This window comes from Candoia aspera, chromosome 1, assembly GCF_035149785.1.
Source record: "Candoia aspera isolate rCanAsp1 chromosome 1, rCanAsp1.hap2, whole genome shotgun sequence".
NCBI classification, from domain to species: Eukaryota; Metazoa; Chordata; class Lepidosauria; order Squamata; family Boidae; genus Candoia; species Candoia aspera.
Window position 1 is genome coordinate 300,493,378 of NC_086153.1, and position 17,981 is coordinate 300,511,358.

Consider the following 17,981-nt stretch of genomic DNA (forward strand, 5'->3'; position numbering starts at 1 on the left):
TAAAAATACAAGAGAAGGCAATTCCATTGCCTTCTCCCATGCAATATGAATTGATGCCTTTGCCATTGTCACTAAGGTGATGATCTGCCTCCGGCATCTTCCTATATCAATTCTGCCCAGTGTAGGTGCCTGCTTGCTTTAGCTAGGCAGCTGGGATGACCTTCATGCTTTTGATGACCCTGCTCTTATAGATTGCATTTATATCCCACATTTCTAAAATACCAGATTTCAAAGTAGCATACATTGTTGGAATAAAGATGGTAGAGGATTCTGCAATTCATCTAAAATATTGTATAATATCTACACTAACAAGGTTAAATTTCTCTTCAAAATGAGTTGTCACAGTACAGAACTTTTGACCATTCTGTGTTCATGTCACTTAGCTCTTGGACAGAGCCAGAAAAAATGGCTTCTTATCCTGAGTTTCAACTCTAGCACGTTCTTACTATTTTCATTCTCCCAACCTACTGTTTCTCTATGCCTTTTAGTTTATTTATCTTGGTTGTACCTGAATAGGTTTTGTGGACATCTTCAATTTTTGGATTCATATGCTTAATTTAGCTGTTTCTGCTAATTCACACAGATTCCAGATAGGTGTCTAATCCAGTGTTTTGAACCTCCTCAACATTACTCCCTCACATAAGTTCAGAACATGTCCTGAGATTTTTTTTTCTGCTTTAAACAGATATAAGGAGGGAGGAAAAAAAACAAACAACTTGTCCAGGGTAAGCTGCAACATAATGGAGTTATTTTGGGAAGCTGGAGGAGGATGAGGGGACTGCTTTTTAAAACACTCCTTTCTTGATTCTGTTGCAAGTAGTTTATCATGTCCATCATCTGCTAAGCATATCATCCTAAACATGGATGCAGATTAGATAGATTTATATTGTTGTCAAAGTAAGATGGAGTATCAATTCCAACCAAATATGTGGTCATATATAATATAGACAGTTCCCCAGCTCTATCAGTTCAGCATCTTGGCTGGCTTTGCTTTCCACATTGAACTTTTTTCTGAAATGGAAAATGATTTCCCCAGGCCCACCAATCACTGTGGTATATAGGAAACTCAAAAAACTTTTAAAAGATGAGGCAGCAGGTCTATACAATCCAGCTGTTTAGCCATCAGTAAATATCTTAATAGGTTTTGACTGAGACCTGTCCATGCTTAGAATAGACTCACTGAAACTGGTGACAAAATTATGACTAAAGTCCTATTAATTTCAGTGTGTTATGTAAGCATGGCAATAAACCAGTTCAAATATTGCATTAATCCATGGTTTAATTAAACATGTTGAATAAAACACCATTGGCTGGGTTCACAAAATTTGCTAAGCCCTATTCTATGGTTTATGAAATATGATAGTGAAGTACACATACCACACTAAGTAAAAGCAAACAAACCACAGTATGATTTGAAACAATGTGTGAGCCCTGTCTAAGTCTGGATCCAAATGATAATTGACAACCTGTTATGACCATTTTGGCTTATATTAATTATGTTTGGCATGGCCGCATGGCTAATTCCTGATAATTTTGTTACTTTCTCTGAAATGTATAAGTATTTCAGCTTGCAACAGATAAATGCTAAATTAGCAAATCCTTCCATCATGTGAGAATATTAATACATTTTAATCTGTGCTCAGGTTGAAATGAATGAATATTAACTCAGGAAGCTTACCTTGGGTACCACAACCATTTGCATTGGAATGTGACCTTATCATTTAAAAACCTCTTGGGCCCCTATAACTCTAGTCAGAGCTTCAAAAGACACCGTGAATGATAATAGGTGAAAATAACAAGGCAGCAATGCTTAGTGGTTTTTGTCTATTAAATACCCAAAGTACCCTAAAGAATATTTTACTTTTTCTTACTGTTCCTGCAACACATTTAGACTTCATGGAGTAAATTATGAGTGACTACTCTTCCACAAGTTCATATTTTTCCAACTAAAACTATACTCAAAGGTTTTGATTCAAAATTTAACTATTAGAACAGTGTTGTTCTAAACTTAAACTTGGCAACTTTAAGATGTATGGACTTAAGATGGAATTCTGGGAGTTGAAGTTGACACATCTTAAACTTGCCAAGTTAGAAAAGCACTGAATTAGAGTAACCCCACTGAAATTAAGATGTAACTGAAATCAATGGGTATATGCTGTGTGTCATGCTCCCCAATCAAATGTTCAGCATTGCTAAATACACTGTGGAATTTAAAGCCCTGGTGGGTAAGATAACTGACTGGTTGGAAACCACCAAAATCAATTACTTCAAAGGGGGTCTACAACCAGAGGTCCTTTGTTGGGCACTGGGGTGAGGGGACCCTGCCACTTTGAGACAGTGGATCTGCCTAGCTGGAGAGGTAGAGAATAACCAATACCAGTTCCACAGGAAGCTTCAGGCACAGGCGAGTGGAAGAAATACCATGGCCCCTAGCCAAATGATGCAGTACCCGAGGAAGGCTGTCAGATATGGGGACGATGACAAAGATAAGAAAGGGAAGAAAGGGGGATGTTACAAATGTGGTAAAGACAGCCATTGAGCATCGGTGGATCCAGTGCCCCTGTGAAATCAGGAGGGAAAACTACGAAATCCTCACTGGTCAAGCGCAAGGGGTCTGCTGCTACCATGACCACCCATAAGGAAGAGAGGTTCGAGCCATCAGAGTTCTCTGGTAAGGAGTCCTAAGAGGAAATCCCAAAGCAGGTGGGAAACAGGGTGTACCTGTTCTGAATAGTGTCAATGAGCAGGTGGAGAAACCCAGGCGCAAATCCTCTACTTCAGAAGATGAAGATGATGAAGACCCATTGGTAAGTGAGGATTGTTCCACTCTACTTAAGCAGGCTTAAAGCAATTTTGACTGCCATGCTAGATTCAGACTGCATCAAATGCTTAATTCACCCAGCTTTGATCACCACTTTAAACTTAAAAGTAAAAAGACTCAAGCAGCTCATAGTGTTCACGCAGATAGACAGAACTGTGGCACATGGGGGGCTGGTAGAGTATCGGACAGAGACTGTGGCCATGTGCATAGGTGGCCACAAAGAGACCTTGCAATTTATAGTGGCACTTATAGCAAATTATTCCATTATTTTGGGACTTCCAAGGTTGAAAGCAGGAAACCCTAAGTTCAATGGGAGACTGGTGGACTAAAATTTGTTGATGGCCTCTATGCCACTACAGAAATTGAGGTGCAGAACCCACAGAGCCAATTTGCAGGCATTTTAATAAAGAATTGCTCTTCCTTAACGAACAAGCATGACTCCTTGATTCCTAGTCAGTATTGTGAGTTCACTGATATATTCAGTGGAAAGGAGTCAGATCAGTTACCTCCCCACCAAAAGACTGACTGTGCTATTGAAATTGACCCCAAAGTGAAACTACCTAAGCCAAACATGTATGCCATGTCTGAGACAGAAAAGATGGTGTTAAGGGTGTTCATTGATAAGAATCTGGCTAGAGGGTTCATTGAGCCAGCAAACTCCCCATTGGTTGCCCTGGTTTTATTTTGATCCAAGAAGGATGGCTTCTTAAGACTGTGTACAGATTACAGAGGGTTGAATGCCATATCAATCACCAATCAATACCCTCTGCATTTCATGAAAGACATGCTGTCGCATTTCTCAAAAGGCTGTATCTTTACTAAGTGGGCCTAAGGGAGGCTTATTTTAGAATCCGCATCAGAGAGGGGGATGAGTGGAAAATCACATTCAATTGCCCACTGCGTTTCTATCAATACAAGGTCCTCCTGTTCAGGTTAGCTGGCACTCCAGGAATGTTTATGCAATACATAAATGAGGTTCTACACAAGCATTTGTGTAAAGGCGTGTTGGTTTATCTCGATTATATTTTAATTTACATGTCATCAGAGAAGGAACATGTCAAACTGGTAAAAAAAAGTGTTGCAAAAGCTGCGAGAAGCTCAGCTTTACACCAAGCTGTCTAAGTGTGAATTTCACAAAATTCAGTTAGACTATCTAGGCTACAGAATTTCCACTAAGGGAATTGAGATGGATCCTGCAAAGATCCAGGACATTATTGCATGGGAACCTCCATGAATGAGACATCAACTCCAAAGTGTCTTGGGGTTCACAAATTTTTACTGCCAGTTTATTCCCCAATTTACCCAAACTGTTTTGCCATTGACTGATTTGTTAAAAACAAAAGGGGTTGGAGAGACACACAAGGCTTCCACACCAGGAGTGCACTTAAATTGGACTCCTGACTACCAAACTGCTTTTGACAATTTAAAAGCCCTTTTTACAGCTGAGCCCATCCTAAAGCACCCTGACCCGGAACATCCGTTCATCATCCAAATGGATGCACCTGACCAGGCCATTGGGGTCATGTTACTTCAAAGGGACTCTAACCAAGTCCTGTGTCCATGTGCCTATCTGTCCCGCAAGTTCAAGGATGCTGAGAGGTGCTGGCATGTATGGGAGAAAGAAGCATTCTCTGTAAAAATTGCCTTGCTGGCTTGATGCCACCTTTTAGATGGAGCCAAGTATCTGTCTGAAGTTTGGACTGATCATAAAAACTTGCAGGCACTGCACACCCCCTGGAAACTAAATGGAAAACAGCTGCGCAGGGCTCAATTTTTTAGCCGCTTCAATTTCACTTTAAACTTCTTCCCAGGCAAAAAGAACTTTTTAGCAGATGCTCTTTCACATTTACCCCAACATAATAGTTAGCAAATTGAAGTAGTTGATACAGTATTTTCAGAAAAGCAGTTAGGGATTGTGTGCCTAACACGCAGGCAAGCAGCAGCTCCAAAAGTGAAAGTACAAGTAGACCTGAAACAGGAATTGCTCCAGGCACTTGCTAATGATCCCTGGCTACAAAGTAACAAAAACACCTTAACTGAGCACAATGGGGTTTGGTATTGCAATGATAAGATTTATATACCTGAATCTTTACGCTTAAAAGTATTACAAAGGTCTCATAACAACAAATCAGCTGGTCATTTTGCATTTACAAAAACTTTGCATTTAGCCAGGTGCCACTTCTGGTGGCCCAACTTAAGGACTGATGTAAAAAATTATGTTACTACTTGCCCCACTTATGCACAGGCCAAGGGAAAAGGAAGAAAATCACAGGGGCTGCTTCAGCAAGTAGCCGACATTTCACAGCCATGGAAGGACATTGCCATGGACTTTACTGTGGATTTAAGGTAAAGGTAAAGGTTTCCCTTGACGTAAAGTCCAGTCGTGTCCGACTCTAGGGGGCGGTGCTCATCTCCGTTTCAAAGCCTTGGAGCCGGCGTTGTCCATAGGACACTTCCGGGTCATGTGGCCAGTATGACTCACGGAACGCCGTTACCTTCCCGCCGAAGCGGTACCAATTAATCTACTCACATTTGCATGTTTTCGAACTGCTTGGTGTGCAGAAGCTGGGACGAGCAACGGGAGCTCACCCCGCCGCGCGGTTTCGAACCGCCGACCTTCTGATCGACAGCTCAGCGGTTTAACCCGCAGCGCCACCGCGTCCCTGTGTTATTTGGACTGTCATTGACTTATTTTCCAAGCAAGCCCATTTTATTCCTTGCACAAAAATCCCTACTGCCCAGCAGTTAGCCAAGCTGTTTTTGCAACATGTATATAGATTACACGGTTGTCCTGAATGTGTAATCTCAGATCATGGCATACAATTCACTTCTAAATTTTGGGGTCCTTTTTGAATTTAATTGGGGTTCAACAATATTTAAGCCCATTGCATCACCCACAAATGGATGGATTGACTCAATGGGTCCAGTCTACTCTCTAGCAATTCCTTCATTGTTAATTAATTTCCAACAGGATGATTGGGTGGACTTGCTTCCTTTTGTTGAAGTGGCTTACAATAACTCCGTTCATCAAAGCACAGGGTTAACCCCTTTCCAAGCTGTGGTGGGTCAGGACTTTGTTCCCATTCCTGAACTTCCTCTCAAACCACCAGCCACTTGCTCTCAGGTTGCTGTTGCTTGGCCCATTATTAAACAAGCCTTAAATGATGCCCAGCAGACATACAAAAAATTTGCTGACTGAAAACGGCAACCATAACGGGACATGAAAGTAGGCAATAAAGTCTATTTGTCCACCAAGTTTCTCAAATTGCAGCAACCCTCCAAAAAGCTCAGACCCAAATTCATTGGTCCTTTTCAAATAAAAAAAAATTATGAACACAGTGACTGTTCAACTAGATTTTCCACATAATTTAAAGAGAATTCACCCTGTTTTCCATTGCAGCTTGCTGAAACCTGCTCATGAATCTTCCAGGTGGCATCCTGCCTCTCCTCCACCACCACCCATCACGATTGATAGTGAACAACACTTTGAAGTTAAAAAAATCCTGGACTCTCAAATGCATCAGGGCTCCTTACAATATTTGATTAAATGGAAACATTTCACTGATCATGAATGGGTCTCTAGCCGACATGTAAACACTCCTGCTTTAACCTGTAAATTTCATGCCAAATACCCTGACAAACCTGCTCCTTAACTTCCTACTTTCACACTGTTTTTTTTTTTTAATATCACCTTTGTATTAATCGTTTTAGACTGGGTTTTTTTCCAGGTGGGTGGTATGTCATGTTCCCTGATAAATGTTCTCAGAACACCTTATCATACTCACGTCCATTGTGATCCAACCTGTGTCAGCCTGTGAGTCAACCTGAGGGGGGCGGGGGCATGGTTGGAGTGGGAATCATCTTGTTTGAGCTAATTGCTCCTCGCACCAAGGTCATACACAAAGAACCGTTACAACCATCTGCTGGCACGAGAAGGAGGGGCACATATGTAAGTCGGCAGTAGGGGGAATTTGAAGTTACTGTGATTTTAAAATGTAGAAACGCACAGGAAATTTCATTCACAACTTTTTGCCTCTGTACTGAATGCTGCACTTCATTAAAATAGATTTATAAGCAGAAGCTTATGAGTTGTAACTGAATGAATGCACGAGTGTTCCAGTCATCACACTGTGCTCAAACTGGTAGAGGTATTTTTGGTGAGTTCAAGGGCATGGACATGTCCAGGAGGACTTCTTTTCCACCTTTTTTCTTCAAAGTGCAGACTGTAATGTCATGTCAAAAACCTCAGAAGAAGAACAGTAATGCAATAGTTCTCTTGGGCTGTGACAATCCAGGTAACCAATCCAATGAGACAGGGCAGGCTTTTAGACCCCATTATATATGTTTAAAGAAGCTATGCTGCTGCCACTCACATGATTTACAACAATTACACATGAGAATCAAGATGTAGGGACTGTACAGAACATCTAGGGAAGGACAGGTCCTTCTCCCAGAACTTTTTAATTCTATCCTTAAGAACCATTTATTATGTAAAGCAGCTCAAGTCAGTTGGAGGTGAGCATTCTTTAAATCTAGATAATATATAATAAATAAAAATAAATCAACCAGGTAAATGTATATAGCAAGCAGACTGGCACACGGATATAATACTATTCCTCAGCCTTAAAAATAAAAATCTTATTTTTATACTGCCTAGAACCCCTTGAGATTGAGGTGGTCAATAATTCTTAAAAAGAAAGAAAGAAAAAGAAATCAATAAGCTCCCATTCTCAATTCAGTATGAATTCAGAAGACAGAAAAGGTCAGTTACAGTTTAAAATAAAACCAAACATAGACTTTATTAGCTAAAACTTACCAGATTTAGCTGTCTAAACTTATCAGGAAACTGGATTTTTTATAATTTTTACAGGATAATTCTCTGCAACTGTGTAGTAGAATCTGGCTTTTATTCTCCATTCAGCTCTTTAAAAGAAAGAAGATTCAATCGACAGAGAACTTCTAGGGTGGGGGGTGGGAATGGCTTGCAAGTAAGGAAATTCATGAGGACCAATTTATGTCTTGGATAATCTCATTCTGATTCCTACAATATTTTCATAGCATAACATGCATGGAATGTGAATTTTGATGGATTTTGTTTTGAACTTGTCTGGTACATTTGTATATCACCTTTGTTTAGAAGAATGGGCTAGCAAGTGGGGAGGGAAATGTGGATCTGTCATGAGTGGTATGCTGTCTCTTGTTTTTAACCATCAAAGCTAATATTCTTAATAACATTTCTCCTTGGTTGGTCTTGGAAGGCTCTAAAATATCTCAGAACTGTAATTTAGAGATGATGATGATGGTGATGGTGATGGTAGATAATAATAAAATGTTACCAAGAAAATTATACTAGTGTGTCATCTGAAACAGAGCTTGACTTGAAGACTTTACCTTGAAAGTATCTAAGTTGATGGACATTGTTTGTTAACAAATTTCACAGTTTTACTATTTATTTATGTTTAAATGCATAGGTTGACCTTCAAAATGATATTCTCCCCAGGCAGCCTCAAATACAATGAAATTACAATTTTAAAGTCAGAAAACAATAGTTAATATAAATATTAATATAGGTAAAGACTGGGAAAATAAAAATGTATTTTGTCTGGTATTGGAAAAGATAACAGGCTAGGTGCCAAGTGTGCCTTCCTACTGAGGGCATTCCAGAGCTGGGGGCCACCAGTGATAAAATACACTCCCAGACTGCCACATACTGTATTATGGCACCAGTACAGGCACCCACAGCAGAATGTCCAAAGGCAGTTTTAGAAAACATGTAGAAATACACAAGAAGAGGAGTTTTTTCATCAGTTATAGTCCCAAGCAGTGAAATTCTTTAGAGGTTACTTCCAGCACCTTGAATTGGGACTAGAAAGGAAATGGGAGCTATATCAGGTAAATTTAGTGTAGTCTGTTTGGTCATTTTATTATTTTACAAATCTTTCATGTCCTCTTTTACTTGCCTCTTTCCTAAATCAAAAGGAAGCTGATTTACTTAGTATAATAGTCAAGGAGAAGTCTTAAGTTTTAAGAATATTTTTGTGGAATTTGATTGTTAGATTTTTTTAAATTGACCTCCCAATAAGTTTGCCCATCGGTTTCATCAAAATTGGTGAAAATGTATACCATTAAGGATCTAGCACCACCATTTTGGCTACCATCCTTGTTTTTAAGATCAATGTTAGATTGGTTAGGTAGAAATATTTGTAACCAGAAGTTTTTTTAAAAAAAATCTAACAATCAGATTCCCTTGAAATAGTCATACAACTTGGAAAATCTCTCTGCATTATTTTGGCAAAGCTGATTTTGGGTTCTGCATAGAGTGAAAGATTTATAGCAGAGCGTGAAAATCAACTGAACTAACATTTGTAAAAAAAGTAGGTAAGAATCTATTCTGTAGATGTGTAAAAGGCAGTCCTCCACCACTGCATTGTTTTTCCCAAAATGTCTCCCTCACACATAGAGACATTGATTCTTCTTGCTACTGTTATAAGTTGCACAGCCATTTGAACTTATCTTTAGACTCACTTCTCTACCTGTGATTGCAAACTAGGAACACCAGCACAAATTTAATTGAAGATTTTAATTATTCCACTACTTTGAAATGAGGGTTGGAAAACATTCCATTAAGTACAAATTTAATTGAGACAGTGATTTACATTTTAATAACCAGGTGGGCATCTGCAAATTTTAGAACTTGCTCTGTTTTGGTTGTTGTCATAGGTATGATCTATTCTCACTATGAACTTAATGTTGAAATTTTATGCACTGCGTATAAAATAATGTTTTTCTTTAACCATCTCTTCTCCCACTGAACTGTACCTGTTGAATATATTTAAGAATCTCTTTAGTGATCATTAAAGTAATTCAGCATTTGCTGTATCAAAAGTCTTGTCTGAATAGTGCTTTGTTACCCTGACTCTGTTTAAGTGACCTGACTGATAAAATGCTTTGTCCTCACTGGGGAGAAGGTTTGAAAGTGCAGTTATGCTATTGAGTAACTAGTAGGTTTTGCCTGCTCTCTCTTCTAAGATGTAGAGAACTGTCAATACTCTCTTAATGACTGATCAAGGCATGGCTGCTTACACAAGACACCTTCCAGAAAAGTGAGGGGAAGTGGAGAAGCAGCTGGCCATTTTGCAGTATAGGAACAGTAGACACAATGTTGGATTCCATAATGTCTAATGGAATCATGGCTGGGAGTGAGATAAGATCTACATTGTGTGAACAGGGGAATATTGGAGTTGCTGAGGCATTGTACTGCCGGTGTAAACTGCCAGTGAATAAACAATCTAAGCTGAATTTATATAAGTAACAAAGCAGAGAAAAGAAAGGGAAGAAAAGAGTTGGCAAAGGTGTTATGATGGGAGAGAACAGTGTTTTTCAAACTTGGCAGCTTTAAGATGTGTGGACTTCAACTCCCAGAATTCCCCAGCCAGCATGCTGGGATATATCAATATGCACATGTTCTTGGTCTTCATTTTGTGTAAGAATGTCATCTTATAGAAACAATTCAACTCAGTATTCTGTTTCCAGCAACTAGGTGCTCTAAAGCAGGCTTGTAGTAACCAAGATTTATTTGGACAGAAGTAGCATAATTTGTTCCAAGCTTATTTGGGATAAATAAATATTTTTTATGTTCCTATCACCATTCATCTTTCTTTTCTTTTTCTTTAAATACAGTGGCTTTCTTGCTTTCCTTTCCTCTCTTTACTCTGACAAGTTAACTATTTGCCTTCTCCTCCTCCCTCTCTCCACGCTTTCGTATCCTTACCTGCCTTCTTTATAAGTAAATGCCCAGCAAACTCTCTCCTTGCATTTCTAACAGAACAACAAATTACCCTTTCATACAGGGGAATCTACAGAGAGAGAGCAAAAAAGTCAAGATGGTAGCCATGATCATCAAAGGGTCCCATCTGTTATGGAATTACGTCTGGCAGGACCCAGGAGATGTCTTTTCTGCCATGGCACCTGCCCTGTGGAACATCACCACCCCCAGGTGATATTTGCCCTATCCTTGATATCCTTTTGGAAGTCCCTAAAGATTCAGATATGTCAGCAGGCTTGGGGATCTCAGGGAAATGGAGAACTGGTGAGATTGGATGTAACATCAAACATCTCTCCTAGTCTTTTTAAATAATAATATTTTTATTATGGAATTGAATTTTTAATGTTTGTTTCTTTTATGGTCTGTTTTTACTATATGCTTCCCAGTGTCATATTAATGAGATGGGCAGCTGTATAAATAGAATGAATCAATGAATGAAGTCTTGCCCCCTTTGTATATGCCTCACATGGTCACACTGCCATCTTGATTTTTTTTTTGGTCCTCCTGTAGCTGCTCCTGCTTTCATCATAGCAAGGATAGTTAACTAGAAATCTATGGGGCTTTCTAGACCAATTTTTCACTGTTCCCATTGACCCCAGTAAAAATTTAGCCCTCTGTGCAGGAACTGAAAAAAAATCAGATTTTGGATTGGTTTCTGAGAATAAAATGCCCCTTGAATTATACTGATTGAAGAACAGATATACTGGATAAATCATGTATTTTGTATACTACTCTGGCCAGCAGATGTTTCTGGACAGCTTCCAAGACACACTTCGCTCCTGTGTGACTTGCAGTTGCAGGTATTGTCAAGTAGATGCTTCTGAACCTAGAGGTTGTCATAGTTAATTTCCACTGATATATGCTCCACAGTGTTGACTAATTTTCTTTTTCTTTGCATTCTTGTTTGTGACTATATATCTTTCTTTCAGCAATTCTGGCTGCTTTGAGGGCAGACTCCCACACTCCAATTATTCTAGTGTGGGCCACTTCTCACTTTGTGTTTTATTTGAGCACTCCTACCTGAAATTTTAGAATTTAAGTACTATCAATATGATAGATCTGCAGTCCCACTCAGGAGAATATATTAGCACTAAATATGTATTTCTCATCTCTATATTTTAGAGATCATCACAAATCTTTCTCATTTCAGAGAGTAGTTAGCTGGGTTCCTTCACAGGAGCAAATCTAGTTATATTTGCTTCATGCCCCTACTGGGTAGATTATTTATAGTATTTTAGCATGAACCAACATGCTGCATTGCCAAGTTCTCATAAATAATGCAAGGGAGTATTACATGGAATGATAAAAGCTAGTGATTTATTTCATGAAACATTTACAGAAACCTCATAAAAATCACAGAGTAGAACTGCAAACTCTGTGGTATTGACAGGTATTGCCTACAATGATACACAGCACTGATGTGACACTAGATAGCATCAGCTGTGCAACAAGAAATAAATTTACACATGGGCAAGAAAGGATAGTCAATTTGCTCTAATTCCCACCTGTAGTAATGCATATGGATATTGCAGACATGCCGCAATTTTCAAAGTAGAACTGAGAAGCCTGAAACTTAATTGGTGATATGTGTTGATCCTTTTCCCAAGGTCATTTTTATCATCATTTTCTCTGTGTCAGATGTTTAGGTCCTAAAGCTTATGTAACTGAAAAAGAACCACCCACAAACAAGTGGGATGTATCAGCAGGCTCAGGAAAAACTAAAAGTACAAAAACATAGTTAAGGAGAAAAGAAACTAAGAGTCCTCTAAAACTGTACAATTAACATTAACAGGTTTACTGATCATAGGATACTGAATGACCACTGGGGAACTGAGGAGGAAAGGGAAATGAGCACTGTGTTTTAATGTAGACTGCTGGCAGTTGTCTTGGAATATAACAGTATGGTGCAAATAAATAAACTGAGGAGGAAGTCATATAGCTGCACTGCAACCTTGTTGTGGCTTTTTTATTTTTGCAGGTCCACTAATTCCCCTATTTCTGTTCTTCAGCAGATTAGTGCTGATATTATATAGGTCAAAGGGAGGAAGAAACAGAAAAACAACTTAATGAGACTGGAGGCTACTCAGCAGCCACAGAATCTTGAATTTCCTATTTGGGCAGAGAATCAGATAGAAAATAGAATGAAATGGAAAGCGTATGGTTGTTGCACGTTCCACCTATATTTAACCTATATTCAGTAAGAAGAGTTTTACCCAAGTGGCTTACAAAATTAGTATCTATCTAGAAAAGTTAATGATTCTGTAACATCAGACTTAGCATTGAACTAATTGTATGCTCCGTGAGCCAGCCTGGTATAGTGGTTAGAATGACAGGACAGGACATTGATTCAAATACTGATGCAGCCTGAAGAACAGAGTGATCCTAGCAAACCTCTCTTACTCTAATATAAATTGCGTTGAACCAGATTGTATGTGGTCTGTGCTGTCAATTTACCCATCTTCATGACATCTGAGGATTTAGCTTTCATAGGAGGGATAGATATTGTGCGCATACACATGCTGCCACCCCAGCATTGAGCCTATATAATTTTGGCATCAAGAATCGCATGAGATTTTACATAACATAGGCTGGCATATAAAATATTATCAGTGCAGGATACAGAGTTAGATATATGATCTCTGGCGGGAGTGGGATGGAGGCAGTGCATCCATCCTTGCTCTCCTTGACCTCTCAGCAGCTTTCGATACCATTGACCATGGTATCCTTTTGGGACAGTTCAGGGAGTTGGGGGTGGGTGGCATAGTTCTGCGCTGGTTCACCTCCTTCCTCCAGGGCCGGTCTCAAATGGTGATAGGAGAGGAGAGATCCGACCCTCGACCCCTCCATTGTGGGGTGCTGCAGGGTTTGGTTCTCTCTCCTCTCTTATTTAACATCTACATGAAACCACTGGGTGAGATCATCCGTCATCACAGGATGAGGTATCATCAGTATGCCGATGATACCCAATTATACATCTCCATCCTGGGTGAGGTAAGTGATGCAGTGACTGCCCTTTTTCAGTGCCTGGGGGCTGTGGGGGTCTGGATGGGGAACAAGAGGCTTCAACTGAACCCTGGTAAGACTGAGTGGCTGTGGATTGATGGTGCTTCATCTTCCGGGAAATTGTCAACCTTAGTTCTGGATGGGGTTGCAGTGCCCCAGACAGACTCAGTGCGTAATCTGGGGGTTCTCCTGGACTCATGATGCCTGCTCAAAGAGCAGGTGGCGGTTGTGGCCAGGAGGGCCTTTGAGCAACTTCGGGATGTGCACCAGTTCCTGGATCGTGAAGCCCTCCAAACAGTCACACCCTGGTCATCTCCCATATAGACTACTGCAATGCGCTGTACATGGGGCTACCCTTGAAGAGTATCTGGAAGCTTCAGCTGGTCCAGAATGCAGCTGCGCGGGCCATTTTTGGTGCCCCTACGTCAGCACATATAACACGTTTGCTGCACAAGCTTCTCTGGGTGCCAGTTTGCTTCCGGGTCCAATTCAAGGTGTTGGTTATCACCTTTAAAGCCCTATATGACATGGGGCCAGGTTACCCGAGGGACTGTTTCATCCCCATTACATCAGCCCGCCCCACCCGATCATCCAGAGAGGGCATGTTGCGGACCCCGCCCATAAGAGAATTTCATCTGGCTGGGTCCAGGAAACGGGCCTTCTCTGCAGTGGCCCTAGCCCTCTGGAACATTTTGCTCCCGGAGGTGAGGTAGGCCCCTTCACTCCTGACCTTCCGGAAGGCCCTGAAAACTTGGTTCTGCCATCTCGCCTGGGGCGGGAAAGTGAATAACCATTCTTGGGGTGGCTTGCACCCTAGAGTCCCTCCCACCAGCTTGGATTTTATACCTTCTTGGATTTTATATTTATTTATTGTATTTTATAGTAATTGTGATGTTGTTGTTTTTATGAGATTGTAATGTTTATGTTTGGAGCCTGATTTTATTGTAAACTGCCCAGAGTCCCTCTTTTGGGGGAGATGGGCGGTAATTAAATTTGAATAATAAATAAATAAAATAAATAAATATGGTCTGAAGAAGAAAGGTGAAAGTCCCCAGTGCAAGCACCGAGTCATGTCTGATCCTTTGGAGGGATGCCACTTTCGCGACATTTTTTTGGCAGACTATAGCCATTGCTTTTCCCAGCCATCACCATGGGTCTATTATCTAATAAATAGTGCTAAAATTGATTTTGAAGTTTTTGATACCACTATCACTTGTGGACAAGATCTGTCTAAAAGGTAAGTAATTTCCAACTGTAATGAAATCAAAAACCTCAGTCTTCTTTTCACTACATCTGAAGGATAGCAAGACAACTATCCAAGATATGTAGCCTGAGCATTGCATAAATCTACCAGATACTGGTTGTCTTTGTTGATACTGACTAGCAGAAGGAGAAATATTATTCCAAAGATACACCTATTTTTGTTATTTTCATGGGTAAAATAATCTATCACCACCTGACATATGTTGGGGACCTGAGAAAGACCAATTTTACCTGACTGATCACTTGCTTTTCTTCACAGTCCTGTAGAACACAAGATTAGAAAGAGATAGTCTTGAATATACTTTCAGCTTTGTCTTGATTACCTTCAAAAATTCTGTGTAATGGTGCTGTCTGGATAATCTTCAAGTTAAAAGTCCAGAACTCCAGATGTATGTATGTGTAGCACCTTCTCCAAAGACATCATAATTACTTTACAGTTATAAATTACTGTTATTTTGAAATAATAGAAGTAATATACTTTATTATTTAAATAAGCAAATCCCTGTAATCATTAACTCTAGGTTCTAAAATCAGTCAGCTGCACAAGGCAGGTCCCCCACCAAGGTTGTGTTTGGATGGTGGAGGTATTTTCCCTAGGGGAGAAAAGACACGTCGTCTGGGTCCCATCAGATGAAGCTCTTCAGCAGATAGGACCCGCAACATACTGCTCCTGCTGGACCAGATGGGATGGGTAGAGGTGATCGGGAACAGGTGGTCCCTCCAATAACCTAGACCCAAGCCATGTAGGGCTTTATAGGTCAAAACTAGCACCTTGAATTTCAGCTGGAAACAAACTGGTGGAGGTATTTTCCCTAGTAGGAGACTAACTGCCTTTCCTGGGTGACAGCTGGTCAGGATGAATTGGTAGGATGGGATGTATGGAATGGAAGGCGGCTCCTGACCAGTCCAGTTAGTGCGGCTAATGGGGGGAGGGGAGAAACATAAATGACAGGTTGTAAAGGTTGCTGGTGATGTGGGTTTCTCTTTGGTGCCGAGACCAAAGGCTGAAGTTCCGCAGGGGACTTCAATCACTCAAATCACTCAAATTCATTGCCAGATAGATGCCAGCTTTGGTACAGGTCTGATGGAGATGCCTGTGGCACAGTCTAGGTTATTGGAAGGACCACCTGTTCCCGATCACATCTACCCATCCCATCAGGTGCCTCATTCCAGAGGGTAGCTGCTGCTACAGAAAAGGTTGCTTCTGGGATCCCAATAGATGGCATTTTTTAATCGAAGGAACCTGGAGTGCCCCAACCCTGCCAGAGCAGACTGGCTGGGCAGATACTATGGAACACATCAGGACTTCAGAGAGAGGTCATGTAACAAATCACGTTTTCATATCTAGCCTACTCAGCCACCTATATTCCCATATCAGTTATTGCCAACTGAAAATGGCAGCTTGTTCTTTCTCATACAGAATTCCCAAAACATTCATCTCAAGGACAAGTCTGTTGGAATTATTTATTAATCTTTTTTTTAAAAAATTAATAAATAAATAGCAGTCCTCTCTCCTTCTGATCTGGTGCCATAGCAGCATGACTTAGAGCTTTCAAACACACTTCATGCTGCTTGGAGGATGATCTGTTGTATGACCTACTGATTCTGGCATCTATGGAGCCCTTCTTTGCAGGAATAGTGGTTAGCCTTTGTCCAAGTGTAACTTCTGTAGGCAGAACCTTTACTTTCATAAGAACCTTTGAGGAAATAAAGGCTGGGGGCGGGGGAAAGATTCTGTACATAGTTACAATCCCAAAATTCCTAGGAGTTTAGTCAAAGAAGAAAACAAGCAAACTGGTTTTAGGGCAATCAAATCCCACAATGGTTTCTCCAGCTTGACTAGTGCTGTCCTGTTCTGATGATCAATACTGACCACTGGATAGTTGAAAGATCATGCTAGCATGTGCTCCAGTAGATCTTTTTGTGGGTATACTCTAGAAGTCTTCCCCAGTCCCCACAAGAAGTTTTCTGTTAAGGGTTATCATTGCAGCTACAGGTTCCTGGGCACTCAGTTCTCCCTACTCCTCTCTCCCTCTGCTGTAGGAATAAAACACCTATATCAGAGCCCCAAACCAGAAATCCCATTTCCTCTTCTTCTGGCTCTCCCAGCTTGGGTTCACTCTCTCTCTTTCTCTCCCCACTCTCTCCACACATACACACACACACGATGGTCCTGATCTAAATTGGTTCCCACGGTTGTTAATGCATTAGGAGAAAAAATATATATTTGGATGGGTGGCACACAATATGTGGTTCTTGAAATGTTGTAGAAGTGAAATTCCCATCATCTCTCAATATTGACCATGCTAGTTAGAGCTGATGTGAACTGGTGAACATTGGAAAGGAAGTTGCCTACCCTGTATCAAAATGGAAAACACTGTTAATGTTCAGTCCTCCCAGTAACCCCAGTTCAGATGCAACCCAACTGGTACATGTCAATAATCATATAAATATTGAGATGTCAAGCTTGGCCTTGCTCAATAGGAGACATTCACAGTCATTCAGACACAGCAATATTTGTTGGTTAAACTCTAGGTATTATTGTATGCCAAAAATTATTGATATCCAGATCATTTCTCAGACAAAATGCTGACGCTATGAATAACAAATAATTTTGAATATCCAGTTTTCATTTGGTGACTAACAGCTAATACCAACTGTTCAAAGTTCTGTTCTGCTGTTTCCCACAACAAGTCTGTAAAGTTTGCAGATACTCATATGCACTTGGGAAATCAGTCTGTCTAGGAAGTAAAGTACTATTTTGTTCTCTGTATTATTTTTCAAGAGCTACTATATTAGCTGGAATTTCAGTGGGATTAGTTTTGATTATCTCTAGAGGTAATGATTAGGTAAAGGTTAATGATTTGTCTTATATTAAAAAGACACCCTAATTTAGATCCAAATATATTTCTTTTCTGGAGGGAAAGACTACATTTATTTTATTTATTTATTATTCAAATTTAATTACTGCCCATCTCCCCCAAAAGAGGGACTCTGGGTGGTTTACAATAAAATCCAACTATAATCCTAAACATTAAAATCTCATAAAACCAAACATATAACAATTAT